This window comes from Stenella coeruleoalba (genome assembly GCF_951394435.1).
Source record: "Stenella coeruleoalba genome assembly, chromosome: 13".
Taxonomy (NCBI): Eukaryota; Metazoa; Chordata; class Mammalia; order Artiodactyla; family Delphinidae; genus Stenella; species Stenella coeruleoalba.
The window spans coordinates 46,362,441-46,378,666 of NC_137159.1; the positions used below are offsets into that span (position 1 = coordinate 46,362,441).

Consider the following 16,226-nt stretch of genomic DNA (forward strand, 5'->3'; position numbering starts at 1 on the left):
ACGGGTTAGGATTATGGTACGGCTTAGGGTAAGTCTTAGGGTTAGGGTTAGGGTTTGGGAACGGGTACTGTTTAGGGTACAGTTTAGGATACGACAACATGTTAGGGTTAGGGTACACGGGTTAGGATTAGGGTATGGTTTAGGGTAAGGATTAGGGTTAGGGTTAGTGTTAGGTTTAGGGAACGGGTACAGTTTAGGGTACAGGTTAGAGTACGATAATGGGTTAGGTTTAGGGTACGTGTTAGGATACGGTTTAGTGTTAGTATATGGTTTGTGATTAGGGTACGGGTTAGGGTAAGGCTTTGGGTAAGTGTTAGGGTTAGGGTTAGTGTTAGGAAATGGGTACGGTTTAGGGTCCAGGTTAGGGGACGACAACGGGTTAGGGTTAGCGTGTGTGTTAGGGTACGGACTAGTGTTAGTGTACGGGTTAGGATTAGGGTACGGGTTAGGGTAAGGCTTCGGGTAAGGGTTAAGGTTAGGGTACGGGTTAGGGTAAAACTTACGGTAAGTATTAGTGTTATGGTTAGGTTTATGGTTTGTGTTAGGGAACCGGTACAGTTTAGGGTACTGGTTTGGGTTAGACAACGGTTTATTGTTAGGGTACGGATTAGTGTTAGTGTCCAGTTTTGGATTAGGGTATGGCTTTGAGTAAGGCTTAGAGTAAGGGTTAGGGTTAGGGAATGGGTACGGTTTAGGGTACAGGTTAGGGTATGACAACGTGTTAGGGTTCGGGTACACGTTAGGGTATGGGTTAGTGTTAGTGTATGGGTTAGGGTTAGTGTACGGCTTAGGTTAAGGGTTAGAGTTAGGGTTAGTGTTAGGATTAGGGTTAGGGATCGGGTACTTTTTTGGGTATAGGTTAGTGTATGACAAGAATTTAGCGTTAGGGTACGTGTTAGGGTATGTTTTAGTGTTAGTGTATGGGTTAGTATTAAGGTACGGGTTAATGTAAGGCTTAGCGTAAGTGTTAGAGTTAGGGTTAGGGTTAGGGAACGGGTACGGTTTAGGGTACTGGTTAGGGTACAACAAGAGGTTAGAGTTAGGAAATGTGTTAGGGCATAGGTTATTTTTTGTGTTCGGGTTAGGATTAGGGTACAGATTATGGTAAGGCTTAGGGTAAGGGTTAGGGTTATGGTTAGGGTTAGGGAATGGGTACGTTTAAGGTCAAGTTTAGGGTACGACAATGGGTTGATGTTAGGGTACGTGTTAGGGTATGGGTTAGTGTTAGTGTATGCATTAGGATTAGTGTACGGGTTACGGTAAGGCTTAGGGTGAGCGTTAGGTTTAGGGTTACGGTTAGGGTTAGGGAACTGGTACGGTTTAGTGTACGGGTTAGTGTATGACAACGGGTTAGGGTTAGGTTACGTGTTAGGGTACGGGTTAGTGTTAGTGTACGGGTTAGGATTAGGGTACGCATTAGGGTCAGGCTTAGGGTAAGGGTTAGGGTTAGGGAATGTGTACGTTTCAGGGTACAGGTTAGTGTAAGGGAATGGGTTAGGTTTAGGGTACATGTTAGGGTATGGGTTAGTGTTAGTGTACGAGTTAGGATTAGGTTACGGCTTAGGGTAAGGCTTAGGGTAAGGGTAGCTCTCCAGACCTCTTGGCAGATGTAGATGCCCCACTGTCCTGAAATCCTGGGAAAGAAGTCACTGAGTTTGTATTTTCACCATCCCCTCAGCATAGGATATTGAAGCAGAATTTTAATCTATGAAAAATATAATTACCACATTTAAAAACATATTTGAGTTTCATACCTGCCACACAAATACAATTTGTGAACATCAGTAACTGGCCTCTGGAGTCTGTTTTGTTTGTACGCAGACTCTTCAGTTCTTGGGAACTCTGAGGAAAAGTGGGTTACCATAGTGTCACAAGATGGGACTGAGGATCTTTGGGTCTCAGGGCAGAGAGGAAGCTCCTCTTTTATTACCTTCAGTGTTGCCTAAACGTGAGTGGCAGTTCTCCTTAGCTTTTCCTGTCAAAGGGTAAACAGACAAGTCAGGCAGTTTGTGACAGGGAAGCTCCTTCTATTGAATATACTTTTGTAAGAGCTAAGATTGTGTGTAGTTCAGTACGAGTACAAGTATTGTATATGTACTAGCCCAAGAGGGCAAGGGTAAAAGGCTTAGAAACTTCTGCAACAATGTCAAAAGATGTAGAAACTTTAAAAAGTTTTCCTTTTGTATAAATTAAAATGGAAGTCATGCCAAATCACCCCAGTATTATTTTTAACTGTGGACACTGAGCTCAGTGGCTTTTGTAGTTGCCTAATTGAGAACATGATTATTCATTTATCTCCCATTTTGTGTAAGGAGCTGTTTGCCCTCATGTTGAATTATTTCACTCAAAGTTCCGAACGCAATGGAGTTTTCACAGTTGTTGGGGAGGACTGCCAGGCGCCTTGACCCAGATGCCCTGTAATGTAGTATTTTTCTCTGAAATCTTTCTTAGAATACAGCCTTATTGATAGTTTTATGTTTGTTATAGAAAACGATGAAAGGGCTGTATTGATGGGAACAGTTGTTTTTAGACACATAAGGAATAATTTATCTCTGGGGAGGATTGTGAGACCAGGGGTGGCTAAGTTTGAGGTTGCATAGACCAAGAAGGGCACTAACATAAATAGACTTGATTAAAGTGACTAACATATTAAGCAACTCCACATGCCAGGCACTATCCTAAGTTACTTACACTTATGTTACTAAAACTTCACAAAACTCTATCAGTTAGGTACTATTATCACTGCCTTTTCAAAACCAGGAAATTGATGCTCAGAGAAGTTAGGTGGCTTGCTTAAGGTCACACAGCAAATAATGTCAGAGCTGGGATTTGAACCCAGGTTTGTCTAACTTCATTCTTCTCACTATTACATTACACTGATAGAACATGGAATTAACTTCAATGTAGGAGACAAGAATGTGTGTATATTGGGAGAGAAAGTTGATCTAGACAGGGTTTGGCAAGCTTTTTCAGTGAAGGACCAGATAGTAAATATTTTAGGCTTTGGGGGTCACATATGGTCTCTATTACATAATGTTCTTTGTTTTTCTTTATAATCCTTTAAAAATGTAAAATCCATCATTTTAGCATTTGGTCTGTACAAAACCAGGTGACAGGCTGGATTTGGCTTGTGGGCTGTAATTTGCTGATCCTTGTTCTAAGAACTTCTTAGGTTGATGTACTCTAATAATGAGTATAATTTTTGAAAGGAGATTTGAAAACCAGAAATTCCTATATTTATCTATGGTATCTTCTAACTTCAAGTTCTTTGTTAGTAGGGCAATAGTGCTGCATTCTTAGAAAGTTGAAATATTTCACTAAACTTGATAAAGTATGAATAATTCATATGATTGCAGGCATATATTCATATATTTAATTTATATATGCATATATATATATTCATATATATATATATATATATATATGAATTGATTTCCTAATCTAGTACCCAATTTATTTTCCTATAGATTATACATTGGGAAAAACCAAAGTAGCTATGGAATAAAAATTTGATGTATATTATTGAGTTTCAGGGTGGGAAGCCCTAGGAAATTATATCCTTATTTCCTCTTTCAGGTTTTAACCAATCAACATGAAAGAGTCTGATGAAGATCAAAATGTTGGCTTTGTTACTGATAGGGCTATGTGGAAGAACACAATTTTTAGGTGTGGGTTTCTAATCATTGAACTTGGAAATTAGAGAGAATTATCCACCTAGTCTTAGGCTGCACTGGATAACTGCAGCCCTCCCCACACGGGGCAGAGTCTTTCCTGTTATGTACCGTATGCCTCTGGGAGGGTGGACCAAGGCAGTGTCTTTGCAGGGAGGCAGATCTGGAAGACAGGAGGGATGAGTTCTGCACATCCAGAGTCCCCCTGCCCCAAACTTGATCACCACCCCAAGACAGTCAGAAGCAAGAGGCGTAGCCTAAGATTTCCAATTAAGGTACTGGTTTTATTATCCAAAGTGGAGACCCCGAATGGAGGACTTGATGCTCCAGTGTGAAAGGTACCTGGATAGCTATTTTACCACCATTTTATAGAAAACTAGATGAAAACCATAGATGTTATTTCAGCTTTCTCTTAGCCTAAAAAGGTAAATCTGCTTTGGCCTTTTGTGTGTTTTGTGCTCGTCAGTGACATTGTTAACCTAATGATTTATTGTGCTGCTGAAGTGCTGGGAGTGATCTGGGCTGTGTCATTTACTCTCGCAGCAGCTTGTCACCTGGGGGCAGGGATGCCTGCCACCCAACCCAGCACACCTGAGGGGCCCAGTGATGCAGCCACAGTCATTGTTTTCAGTGTGTTCAATTCTGGTCTAGATCAGTAAGCCACCTGGTGGAGACAGAGGGTGGTTTGAGTTAGTTTAAATCAAAGCATCAGTAGCAGAAAAGGGATAGATTGCCCTGGTATTCTCTCTTCCTAACACCAACCATTGCATGACACACAGAAACCACTGATTTTTCTCCCTTACCATCCCCAACTCCTTGCATTTACTGTATAATTGGAATATGGGGCTACAGGATGGGTGGAGCCATCTTCTCAAGGTCATGTAGTTCTCTTCATTCCTCTCTTCCCCTCTACACATCCAAGAATCTCAATTTAACTCCAAGTAGACAAAAGCTACAACGGAGGTTTCAGTCTCTTGGATGCCAGGCTGTCCTGAGATTCTTGGATGTGTAGATTTAAATGTTTGTCATCAAATTTTGCCTGGAAACTTAATCCCATATACTATTTTGTTTGATTTGTGAATTTATTTAAATAGAAAGCATTTAAAAGGCATGAAGTTGCATTTATTTTACATTTAATGATAAATTGCATTTGTTAACCTGTATTGTTTTTCTTTTTGTTTGTTTTTTAAAGAATAGGAAACAGCAGTGTAGGGAACTGGGCAGGACTGGGGGCCCCATTATGGTTAATAGGTACTGACCAAACATCCTCACACTGCAAAGTAGTATCAGTGCTTCCTCAGGAGGGGACATATGCTGCCTTCCTATCAATTTCCTATTAGCCCTGTGTCTATTTTCAGCTTACAAAAATGTAATATTTTTGGTTTTTCTTTGAAAATGTGGTCAACAAGGAGGACATCTAGTTTGAATGGCAGGAAGGCTGTGTATGAGGCCAGACAGCCAGAGATGAGTTTTTTCTTAAGTCATTTATTAATTCACAAGAAATGGTGGTGAATAGCAGCTGAGCATCGGAAGGAATAAGGGCGCTTTGAGTTTGAGGTCATCTTAGGTAATACATGACAGAGACAGAGAACTGATAATAAATCCCACCTCTGTCATAGGAATATAGTATAGGAGCTTTAGGGAGGTTTGAAATTAGATTTTGCTCAAGGGGTGTGATTTCAGAAATTCACTTTTGCCTATTTGGTTATGAATCACAGTAATTACACTTGAAATCGTTGCTGACTAAAGTGTCCCTGCCTGGTTCCCTGAGAGTGGCTCCTCCTGTTTTTTGCTCTCCTTCCACATCTTTGAAGAATTATTCACCATATGTCAGTTCCCATATTAGTAACGAGGTAGCCTCAGATTTTTGCTTCTTTCCTCTATTCTCTGATATACCATTGGAATTGATTTACCTTAATTTACAACTTCACATTTCACCCCAGACATAAATGCCTCAAGACTGATCATGCTCCTTTCAGTGGATTTTTAACCTTTCTTTGGTTAATATATTTATGACAAGGGTCAGAGACACTTCATTCAAAAGCAGCAGGGGGTCTGATGATTCTGGGAGTGAAAGATTCTTTCTTGCTGTTTAATTTAAGGAAGTTGAAGATAAGTCAGCAGTAAAAGTGAGGCTGGAGAACAGAGCAATCTGAGGTTTGGCAGCGTTACTTGGTTGCTCAGCAGGGCTGAAATGATTTAGTAGAGAATAGATGATGTAAAGTAATAAATAGGCAGGGTCTGAAAGATCAATTGATGGGTTACACACATCAGACATGCAGCCCTCCTCCTGGAAATGGGTCTCCTCTCCTCTCCACCCTAATAGAGAGGGTGAGATGTCATCCAACTGTCACATTGAAATATGCCTCTTGGTAACAACTCTAGAATGGTAGGATATTTAAATGCTTTGTATGAGAACCTCTTACTCTTTTCTCCTTTGTTCAGTGATTGGGAATGGAGGGTGAGTTATAAGCAATAAAAAAGATGAAGAAATGACAACTTCCCCATCACATGCACCATTCATGCAGACTCACAAAATGGTGTACCTGTTTTACAAAGTAGAATTAAATTCCATGAGCCCCAGAAATGAAAATATTATGCATGTTGCTGGGGATAAGTCTGAATAGTTAGTTGCTAAAGTGCTAGTCAGTACAGAAATTTTTCTTTAAACTACTATGTATCCAACAATATAATATAGTAAATCTATATTTATTGTTTGTGAAAAGGCTTTATGAGACATTTGTTAAGAGAGAAAAAGGTCGGGCTTCCTTCGTGGCGCAGTGGTTGGGAGTCCGCCTGCTGATGCAGGGGAGGCGGGTTCATGCCCCGGTCCGGGAGGATCCCACAGCCGCGGAGCAGCTGGGCCCGTGGGCCATGACTGCTGGACCTGCGCGTCCAGAGCCTGTGCTCCATGGTGGGAGAGGCCACGGCAGTGAGAGGCCCATGTACCGCAAAAAAAAAGAAAAAGAAAAAGGTCATCAAATGGGATGAAAACTGTGATTCTACTCTGTAAAAAGCATACATTAACATATGTTTAGAAATATATACATCAAAATATTAATAGATATTAAGAGCACTTATCAAGGAGAGGTGGGATTATGAGAAGTTTCGTTTTCTTTGCATTCTAATTTTTCTATAAAGGAGATGTCTTGTTTGTGTGATAATAATATTTAAATTAAAAAGAAAATTCCTAGGCAGTTGAGTTACCTGTCAATGGTTCATAAATCTGAGGTTCCTTTATGAATTCCATCTGAAGCACAGAACCTTTGCACAGAGATTAGCAGAGGCTTTGTAAGTCAGACTTGCCATTTCTGAAGCTGCTGCCTCCTCTCACGGCTTGAGGGCCTGGGGGCCTGAATAGGGGAAAGCTTCTTAGAGGTTCCCCCGGCCCCAGTCAGGGCTCTTACTCAAATGCTTACCATTCTTGTGACAAACTAAGTCATATTCAGTAGGGAGAAGACATGAGCTTGGGAATTATTTCTGGTGAAGACCTTCCTACCTCCACCTGTCCAAATGTGATTGAGTCCCAGTTTCTCCACCTCCACAAATCTTTCTTTCATGTCTCTAGAAAGGACAGAAGTACTTTTTGTCATATGGCTATTTTCATTAAAAAGAAATATGTAGGATGATCAGCTCAGAAATGAGGATGTACTTGCCTACTTAAATGCATTCACATCTCTTTATGTTTTCTTCACTTGCTCAAACAACTGTCCCATAAAGCAGGGTGTCCATTACTTTCTACTTGAGGGTCACCTATCCGTAACCTACCTCCCCAGCCTCCAAGAACCCAGACTCATTCATTCCAATGGGAACTGACTCTGTCCACCAGAGTCAAGCAAAGGGGATTGGAGTCCTCCACAGCCATGTCTCTTAGAGCCACAAGGTATTACTCTTGAAGTTGGTTCCTGAGGCTGTGGTGCCTGGTCCCTCTATGGGAAACAGTGTGCCCAAGCTGGGATTCCAGGATAACTGTTTTCTTAGTATCCTCTCACAAATTTGACCCTTGTTTCCCAAAGTACAGGACATAGCCATCTGTTCTTTCTGACCAGACCACCCTGTCCCAAGCCCTTGAACCTGAGTCACCAACCTAGACTCTCCAGAGAAATTGATTTCATGGAGATTTTTGTCTTTCCATGGCACAGTGTCTTGGTCAGAGCCTGCCTCCCTGGTCCATTCCAGCAGGTAAACCTAACTTTGAATGTCAGAAAGCAGGGATGCCATATGAATTCTTCTCATCTCCTTTCTCCCAGTGCTCTGGGATCCTCCCGTGAAAGAATCTAGTGGGAGGATGGTCAATGTGACTAGGCTCTCTTTGTTTGGTTTGCTAATTTTTGATGATCCAAGTTAAGTTCTTACCCTCCCTTCCACAGAGACTGGGGAAAGGGGTCCTATCTTTCTGGATGATTACATTTCAAAGGGATGGCTTCCAGGTCCTTGAGAAAGATATTCCTGAGTTGTAGAAGATTTACCTCTCAAAGGGTCAGAGAAAGAATTTACAATTACAAGTTTCTAATGTAAATGCTCTAAGAAAAGGATGCTCAGGTGCCTATAGTCAGGAAGTAGCCTGTCTAAAGTTCAGTCAAGTTGAGGGTACTATTAAGGCTGTCTTGGTGAGTAGCAGCCTTGATGTAATCACAAAAGTTCTGTCTCGCCCCCCACCCCTCACTCTCATCCTCCAGTGGGGAACTACTGTCTCGGTATCTACAGCTCAGGGAGACTCTGAGAGTGAGTTTTCTGTAGCAGGGGCTAACAGGGTTCTGCCTTATAGCAAATTTGGTCGTATAATCGATCACGGCATAAGGTGCTGTTACAACTTTATGGTAATCCTCTTTGTGGGAAGTGGATACTTCATATAATGCTTTGGGTACAAAAGAAGTTAAGAAATTATACCTCCTTAAGGAAATGCTAAACTGTAAGGTGGAGAGTCTATATTTTTTTGTTTTAGTGACAACTTTGTAGGTTTTCTACTGCAACTTTACAAACAAACTGGTGCCAATATTCCCTCTGCACCTCCAGGTTAGTAACTCAAATAAAATTTATTTCACCACAGTGCCATTTCCTATTGTATATGAGTTTAAAATGTGGTACACTGTGTCTTCATTTGCTTTTATTCAATGGTTAAAGAAACGTATAAGGGTAGTATAGTCATTTTCACAATATTGATTCTTCCAATCCAAGAACATGGTATATTTCTCCATCTGTTTATGTCATCTTTGATTTCTTTCATCAGTGTTTTATAGTTTTCTGAGTACAGGTCTTTTGCCTCCTTAGGTAGGTTTATTCCTAGGTATTTTATTCTTTTTCATGTGATGGTAAATGGGATTGTTTCCTTAATTTCTCTTTCCAAAGCAATCTACAGATTCAATGCAATCCTGATCAAATTACCAATGGCATTCTTCACAGAATTAGAGCAAAAAATTTACAATTTGTATGGAAACACAAAAGACCCTGAATAGCCAAAGCAATCTTGAGAAAGAAAAACGGAGCTGGAGGAATCAGTCTCCCCGACTTCAAACTATACTACAAAGCTACAGTAATCAAGACAGTATGGCACAAAAAACAGAAATATAGATCAATGGTATAGGATAGAAAGCCCAGAGATAAACCCATGCACATATGGTCACCTAACTTATAACAAAGGAGGCAAGAACATACAATGGAGAAAAGACAGCCTCTTCAATAAGTGATGCTGGGAAAACTGGACAGCTACATGTAAAAGAATGAAATTAGGACACTACCTAACACCATACACAAAAATAAAATCCAAATGGATTAAAGACCTAAATGCAAGACTGGACACTATAAAACTCTTAGAGGAAAACATAGGAAAAACACTCTTTGAGATAAACCACAGCAAGATCTTTTTTGACCCACCTCCTATAGTAATGAAAATAAAAACAAAAATAAACAAATGGGACCTAATGAAACTTAAAAGCTTTTGCAGAGCAAAAGAAACCATAAACAAGACAAAAAGACAACCCTCAGAATGGGAGAAAATATTTGCAAATGAAGCAACAGACAACGGATTAATTTCCAAAATATACAAACAGCTCATGGAGCTCAATATCAAAAAAACAAACAACCCAATCAAAAATAGGGTGGAAGACCTAAATAGACATCTCTTCAAGGAGGACAGACAGATGGCCAAGGGGCACATGAAAGGATGCTCACCATCACTAATTATTAGAGAAATGCAAATCAAAACTACAATGAGGTATCACCTCACACCAGTTAGAATGGCCATCATCAAAAAATCTACAAACAGTAAATGTGGAGAGGGTGTTGGTGGGAATGTAAATTGATACAGCCACTGTGGAGAACAGTATGGAGGGTCCTTAAAAAACTGAAAGTAGAACTACCATATGACTTAGCAATCCCACTGCTGGGCATATACCCTGAATAAACCATAATTCAAAAGGACACATGTTCCCCAATGTTTACAGCAGCACTATTTACAATAGCCAGGACATGGAAACAATCTAAATGTCCAATGACAGATGAATGGATAAAGAAGACGTGGTACATATATACAATGGAATATTACTCAGCCATAAAAAAGAACGAAATTAGGTCATTTGTAGAGATGTGCGTGGACCTAAAGTCTGTCATACACAGTGAAGTAAGCCAGAAAGAGAAAAACAAATATCATATATTAACATATATATGTGGAATCTAGAAAAATTCAGATGAACCAATAGGTACAGATGAACCTATTTGCAGGGCAGGAATAGAGACGTAGACATAGAGAATGGACATCTGGGCACAGTGGGGGAAGGGGAGGGCAGGACAAATTGGGAGATTAGGATTGACATACATACACTACCATGCATAAAATAGATAGCTAGTGGGAACCTGCTGTAAAGCACAGGAAGCTCAGCTTGGTGCTCTGTGATGACGTAGATGGGTGGGATGGGGGTGGGGGGTGGGAGGGAGGTGCAAGAGGGAGGGGATATATGTATACATATAGTGATTCACTTCATTGTACCGCATAAACTAACACAACATTGTAAAGCAATTATATTCCAATTTAAAAAAAATTATAAATGTGATCAGTGCTACATGGAAAAAAAAAGAAACATATAAGGGAGTTGGTAAAATTTATTAGGCTGATAGATTTTTAGAGGTTATTCTGAGTTCCATATAACTATTGTAAGATCCACGTGGGGAATTATGGCCAGAATTATTAGCTCTGTTTAGATCAAGACATAGTAAAGAAACCTCTGTCCAATTAGGAACTCATTCCATTGTCTCTCTCTGCCTGTCAAGTCAGAGTCTACAAACAGGAATATTTCCTGAGTCCCTTCAATAAGGGACATACTGTGTTGTTTGCTCTGTTCAACACCAGTGAGAAGTAACTTGGTGTTTTCATTGCTAAAAACTCCCTTGCAAAGTGTATTGACACTTCAGTCATTTGGAACCAAATCAACAAATTATGAGTGTCTGTTCTGTGAGACCAACCCACACAGTTCTTGCTTGCAAACGACTCTATATATTAAGAGCCAGGATATAGACATGTGGATAGTGAGGTCATGATGGACTGCTTAATATCAGCAGAGATTTCACCTTGAGGTATGTGACTAATTACAAACAAACTCTGAAGGTATTAAGTATCACAGGAGGTGAGAGGATGGAAGAACATATACAAAGTGGACCTCGTGTTTCTTGCCAAGCCTGCTTTGTCTTTCTCTCAATCTCTTTTGTATATGGCAAACATCCTTAAAAATTTCCTCATGCACATAGCTCTTTCTTGTTGCCTGTTTTCCTATGCTCATCCTTCACTGCAGATAAATAGATCCATTCTTCTTTTTTATTGAAGTATAGTTGATGTACAATATTATATGTTACAGGTGTACAATATAGTGATTCAAAATTTTTGAAAGTTATACACCATTTATAGTTATAAAATATTGGCTATATTCCCTGTGTTGTACAATATATCCTCATAGCTTATTTAATTAATTTATTTTTAAATAATCAACAGTCCTTTAAATCATTAAATAAATCTGTCAATATTATAAGAACATCATTTGCCTTTTTTTAAGAAACACACTCAAATTATGATGGCATGATACGGAGTAAGAATAAATCTGATTCAAATGTTAAGATAAAGGTGGAATGTAAATGTTTGCCTTGTAGCTTATTTTATACATAATAGTTTGTACCTCTTAATCCCCTACTCCCTTATTGCCCCTCCCCCCCTCCCTTTCCCCACTGGTAACCACTAGTTTGTTCTCTATATCTGTGGGTCTGTTTCTTTTTTTCTTATTATTATATTCACTAGTTTGTTGTATTTTTTTAGATTCCACATATAAGTGATATCATACAATATTTGTATTTCTTTGACTTATTTCACTTAGCATAATACCCTCCAAGTTAAACAGATCCTTTCTTGAACTCACTGTCATATGTAATGCTTCTGCCTCTACACCAGTGCTCCCCTCTGCTGGAATGCCTTCATTTCAACTCTTTCCTTCTTTTGCTCCCTCTACCTTGCTAACTTCTTTTAGTTAAACTGGGTAATGAAGGTAACTCCACCTTTTCCTCTATTCAGGCCTTCAGTGGTTTGGTTGGTGCCCGCCCATGTTGGGAAGGACCATCTACTTTACTCAGTCCACCAATTCATATGCTAATCTCTTTTGGAAACATCTTAGTAGATACACCCAGAAAGAATGTTTAATCAGATATCTGAGCGTCCCACAGCCCAGTCAAGATCACACATAAAATTAAGCATCACATTGGGCTTCCCTGGTGGCGCAGTGGTTGAGAGTCTGCCTGCTGATGTAGGGGACACGGGTTCATGCCCCAGTCCAGGAAGATCCGACATGCCATGGAGCGCCTGGGCCTGTGAGCCATGGCCACTGAGCCTGTGCATCCGGAGCCTGTGCTCCGGAACGGGAGAGGCCACAACAGTGAGAGACCCGCATACCACAAACAAACAAACAAAAAATTAAGCATCACTGGCAGCATTGTGTAATGGAACTCAGGTTCAGCTGCTGGCCACTCAAAAGCCAACACTTGAGAGGCAAGTGTTGGCAGAAAGGAAGGTTGCTCTAATCAGAAAAGCTGGCAATCTGGGGAAAAGGTGGACTCATGTTCCAAAACCAGCTCGGTAGATACTGCTCAGGGAAAAAGGGGGAAGAATCTCAGTTAATCATTGAGGTAGGAGGTCAAACTGCATCATTTTCCATTGTGTGCAGGCTGACTGACTCCTCATGATCTTTCTTCAGATGTTACCTCATCTGTGTGGTCTGCCTACAGGATTGCTAAGTGGGCTGCTGGGGGTAGAGAGCTGGTCATTCTTTAACCACTTAATTCTTCATTTCTACTTCTTTTAATCTAGGAAAATAATCTACAGGTTAGGCAAGATATTGTGTGCATTTATTAGAGCATAAGTCAGGAGTTAGATTAAATGTTATACGGTGATCTCATTTCTATAAGGTTTGATCAGAACAGAAATGGGCAAACAGGAAAGGGGCAAAAGAGCTGCTGACAAATCCCTACTTGTCAAACATCATTCTATTTCTATGGGATTAGGGATGAAAGTCTGTCTTCTGTAACTTCATGCTGACATAGGGAGTCGTATTCTTAGAGTGGAAGACGTTGACATGGGTCTGTAGCATCTCTTTGCTGACCATTTTAGTTGCCTGCTTATATATACAGGAAGAGCAAGCTACAATTATTTGGATGCCCCCAAAGATATAGATTATTATGAGTAGTAAAGTTAATCCCGTTCTCTTGAGCCCAGTACTTGGGACTGTGTTAGCCATAGATGGAGCAGCTTATGTCATGGCTACCATCTGGTCATCATGCAGTTAGCTTTTCTCTCTCTGGTGGCAGTTATAGTATCTGTAAAACAAAGAAGGAAAGTGCATCAGACACTGAGTCTCTGACACTATTGTCCTAATCATTAGCCGTTTGAACCTGATACTTTGTGACTCAGGGAGGGTTGAGAGACTTCAGCTTTTCTACAAACAAGAGGCAGGGGACATGGAGGGGGCCTTTGTACTTGGCGGGGATGGCTCAGGGTTCTCTTCTATTTCATCAGCATCTTATGGAGATTGTTAGAAATAAAAATTCTTGGGCCCCATCCCAGACTTACTAAAGCCTCATCTCTTGGAGTGGGGCCTGGGAACCTATGTTCTAATGTGCTTTCCAGGTGGTCTTCATGTTTGATAAATTCTGCTTTGAAATGTTCTTCTCTGTCCTCTTGATGGGGTGCCTCCATCCCCAGGCTTTAAAACTCTCTGCCCTGAGTCTGTATCCAGAACTTGTGTGGGTCTCTCCCCCAGGTCCATCAAGGGGCAGTTGTTTTTTGGGGCTGTGGATGAGTATGGACATTTGAAGGTGTCCACATACATGTATACCAGGTCCCTTGCCAGACAGCATGGAGCTGAGGGAAGGAAGAGAAGGACAGTGAGCCACAGGTTGGGGGCTGGATTTTCCGTTCTTCTAGTTCTAAATTTGAACTTACCTTCTGGGTCATTTTGAAGCTGAATTTATTAAGATAGCAGTAGAGAACATATTTTATTTAACTGTTTGCTAGCTTGATATATACCATTTCAGCATTCAGATACATGATATGAGGGTCTCTGTTTGTGACCTCTGCGCAGGCCTGCAAATATTAAGGTGGAGCCTGCTGTGAAGTTTTACTATTAGTTTCCCTTCTGTGTTTTCCACTAGGCTGGAACTCTTTGGGAGTAAGGACTGGGTTTTATTCGCCCCTAACTCCTTTGCCTCCTGCAGTGCCTGGCATAAGTGACTTAGCAAATGTGTGCCAAATAATAAGTAAATGAATAAATAAATGAATGCCTTTGTGAAAATCGCTGCTGTCAGGGAAACCTTGTTGGAGAGGTACTGGCCCCACATGGGGTTTGTCCTTTGAGCAGGACCAGTGAGACCATTGCAGGAAGATGCAGTGTCCTCCAGCAGGCAACACTCTCTGCTATTATCATATAAATTGTTAGAATTAGGGAAAATAAAGGGGGTATAACATCGACTTGATATCATCTGATGGAACAGATTCACCAGACCAAATAAAGCTAAGCGGGCTCTGAAGTCCAAGCAAGGTGGCAAAGAGAACCAAATGCCATAGATTAATTAGAAGTAATGAAAACAGCTATCAAACTAGTCTAAAGTCTTGGCTTACTACAGTTAAGTGTTCAATACAAACTAGTTAAATTAGCAGTTCCCAGGTGTTGGCTTTACAGACTATATAAATTATGCATTGAGGCAAGAAGCTCTGTCCATACCAGGGCCTTATTTTGGTGGTTCTTTTTGTTCTGTGGTTTTCTTTGTGGCATCTGTTTGGTTTTTTTTTAATTAAAATATAGTTGATGTAAAATATTGTGTTAGTTTCAGGTGTACTACATGATTTGAAATTTGAATACGTTATGAAATGATCATCATGATAAGTCTAATAACCATCTGTCCCTATACAAAGTTATTATGATATTATTGACAATATTGTTTATGTGGTATATTGCATCATTGTGGCTTGTTTATTATATAACTGGCGGTTTGTATCTCTTAATCTCCTTCACCTGTTTCAACTACCTCCCTCTCCCCCCTCCCTTCTGGCAACCACCATTTGTTCTCTGTACCTATGAGTCTGTTTTTGTTTTGTCTTGCTTGTTATGTTTTTTAGATTCCACATATAAGCAAGATCATGTGGTACTGGTATTTCTCTGCCTGACTTACTTCACTTAGCAAAATACACTCTGGATCCCTAGATCCATCCATGCTGTTGCAACTGGTAAGATTTCATTGTTTATGGCTGAGTAATATCCCATTGTGTGTGTGTGTGTGTGTGTGTGTGTGTGTGTGTGTGTTTGTATCACATCTTCTTTATCCATTCAAGTATAGATGGACACTTTCTTTCATATCTTGGCTGTTATAAAGAATGATGCAGTGGACATTGGGATGCATATATCTTTTTGAATGAGTGTTATTCTTTCTTTGGGTAAATACTCAGAAGTGAAATTGCTGGATCATATGACAGTTATATTTTTAACTTTTTGTGAACCTCTGTACTGTTTTCCATAGTGGCTGCACCAATTTACAATCCCACTAACAGTGCACAAGAGTTCCCTTTTCTCCACATGTTTGGCAACACTTGTTATTTCTTGTCTATTTGATAGTAGCCGTTCTGACAGGTACGAGGTAATATCTCATTGTGGTTTTGATTTGCATTTCTGTGATGATTAGTGATGTTAAGCATCTTTTCATGTGTCTGTTGGGCAACTGTATGTCTGCTTTGGAAAAACGTCTATTCAGGTCCTCTGCTATTATTAGTTGGATATTAACCCCATATTGGATTATTGTCTGCAAATATCTTCTTCCATTCAGTAGGTGGCCTTTTCATTTTGTTGATAGTTTCCTTCACTGTGCAAAACTTATTAGTTTGATGTAGTTCCACCTGACTATTTTTGCTTTTGTTTCCCTTGCCTGAACAGACAGATCCAAAAAAGTATTGCTGAGAGCAATGTTTTCTCCTAGAAGTTTTATGATTTCTGGTCTTATTTCAAGTCTTTAATCAATTTTGAGTTTATTTTTGTA

At 40.1% G+C, this 16,226-nt stretch overlaps 1 long non-coding RNA gene across 3 annotated transcripts in view; it reads left to right on the forward strand.

Annotated features, from left to right (window-relative positions):
• The window catches only part of LOC307196582, a 473,030-nt gene that overhangs the window by 72,936 nt on the left and 383,868 nt on the right, over positions 1 to 16,226 (forward strand). Inside the window, exon 1 of one of the 3 annotated variants that reach the window (XR_013831176.1) lies at positions 15,387 to 15,423. The exons of the other annotated variants lie outside the window; for them this stretch is intronic. This is a non-coding gene — a long non-coding RNA (uncharacterized lncRNA). Of the gene's footprint in view, positions 1 to 15,386; positions 15,424 to 16,226 lie in introns of those variants that run through there. 3 annotated transcript variants of the gene reach the window in all.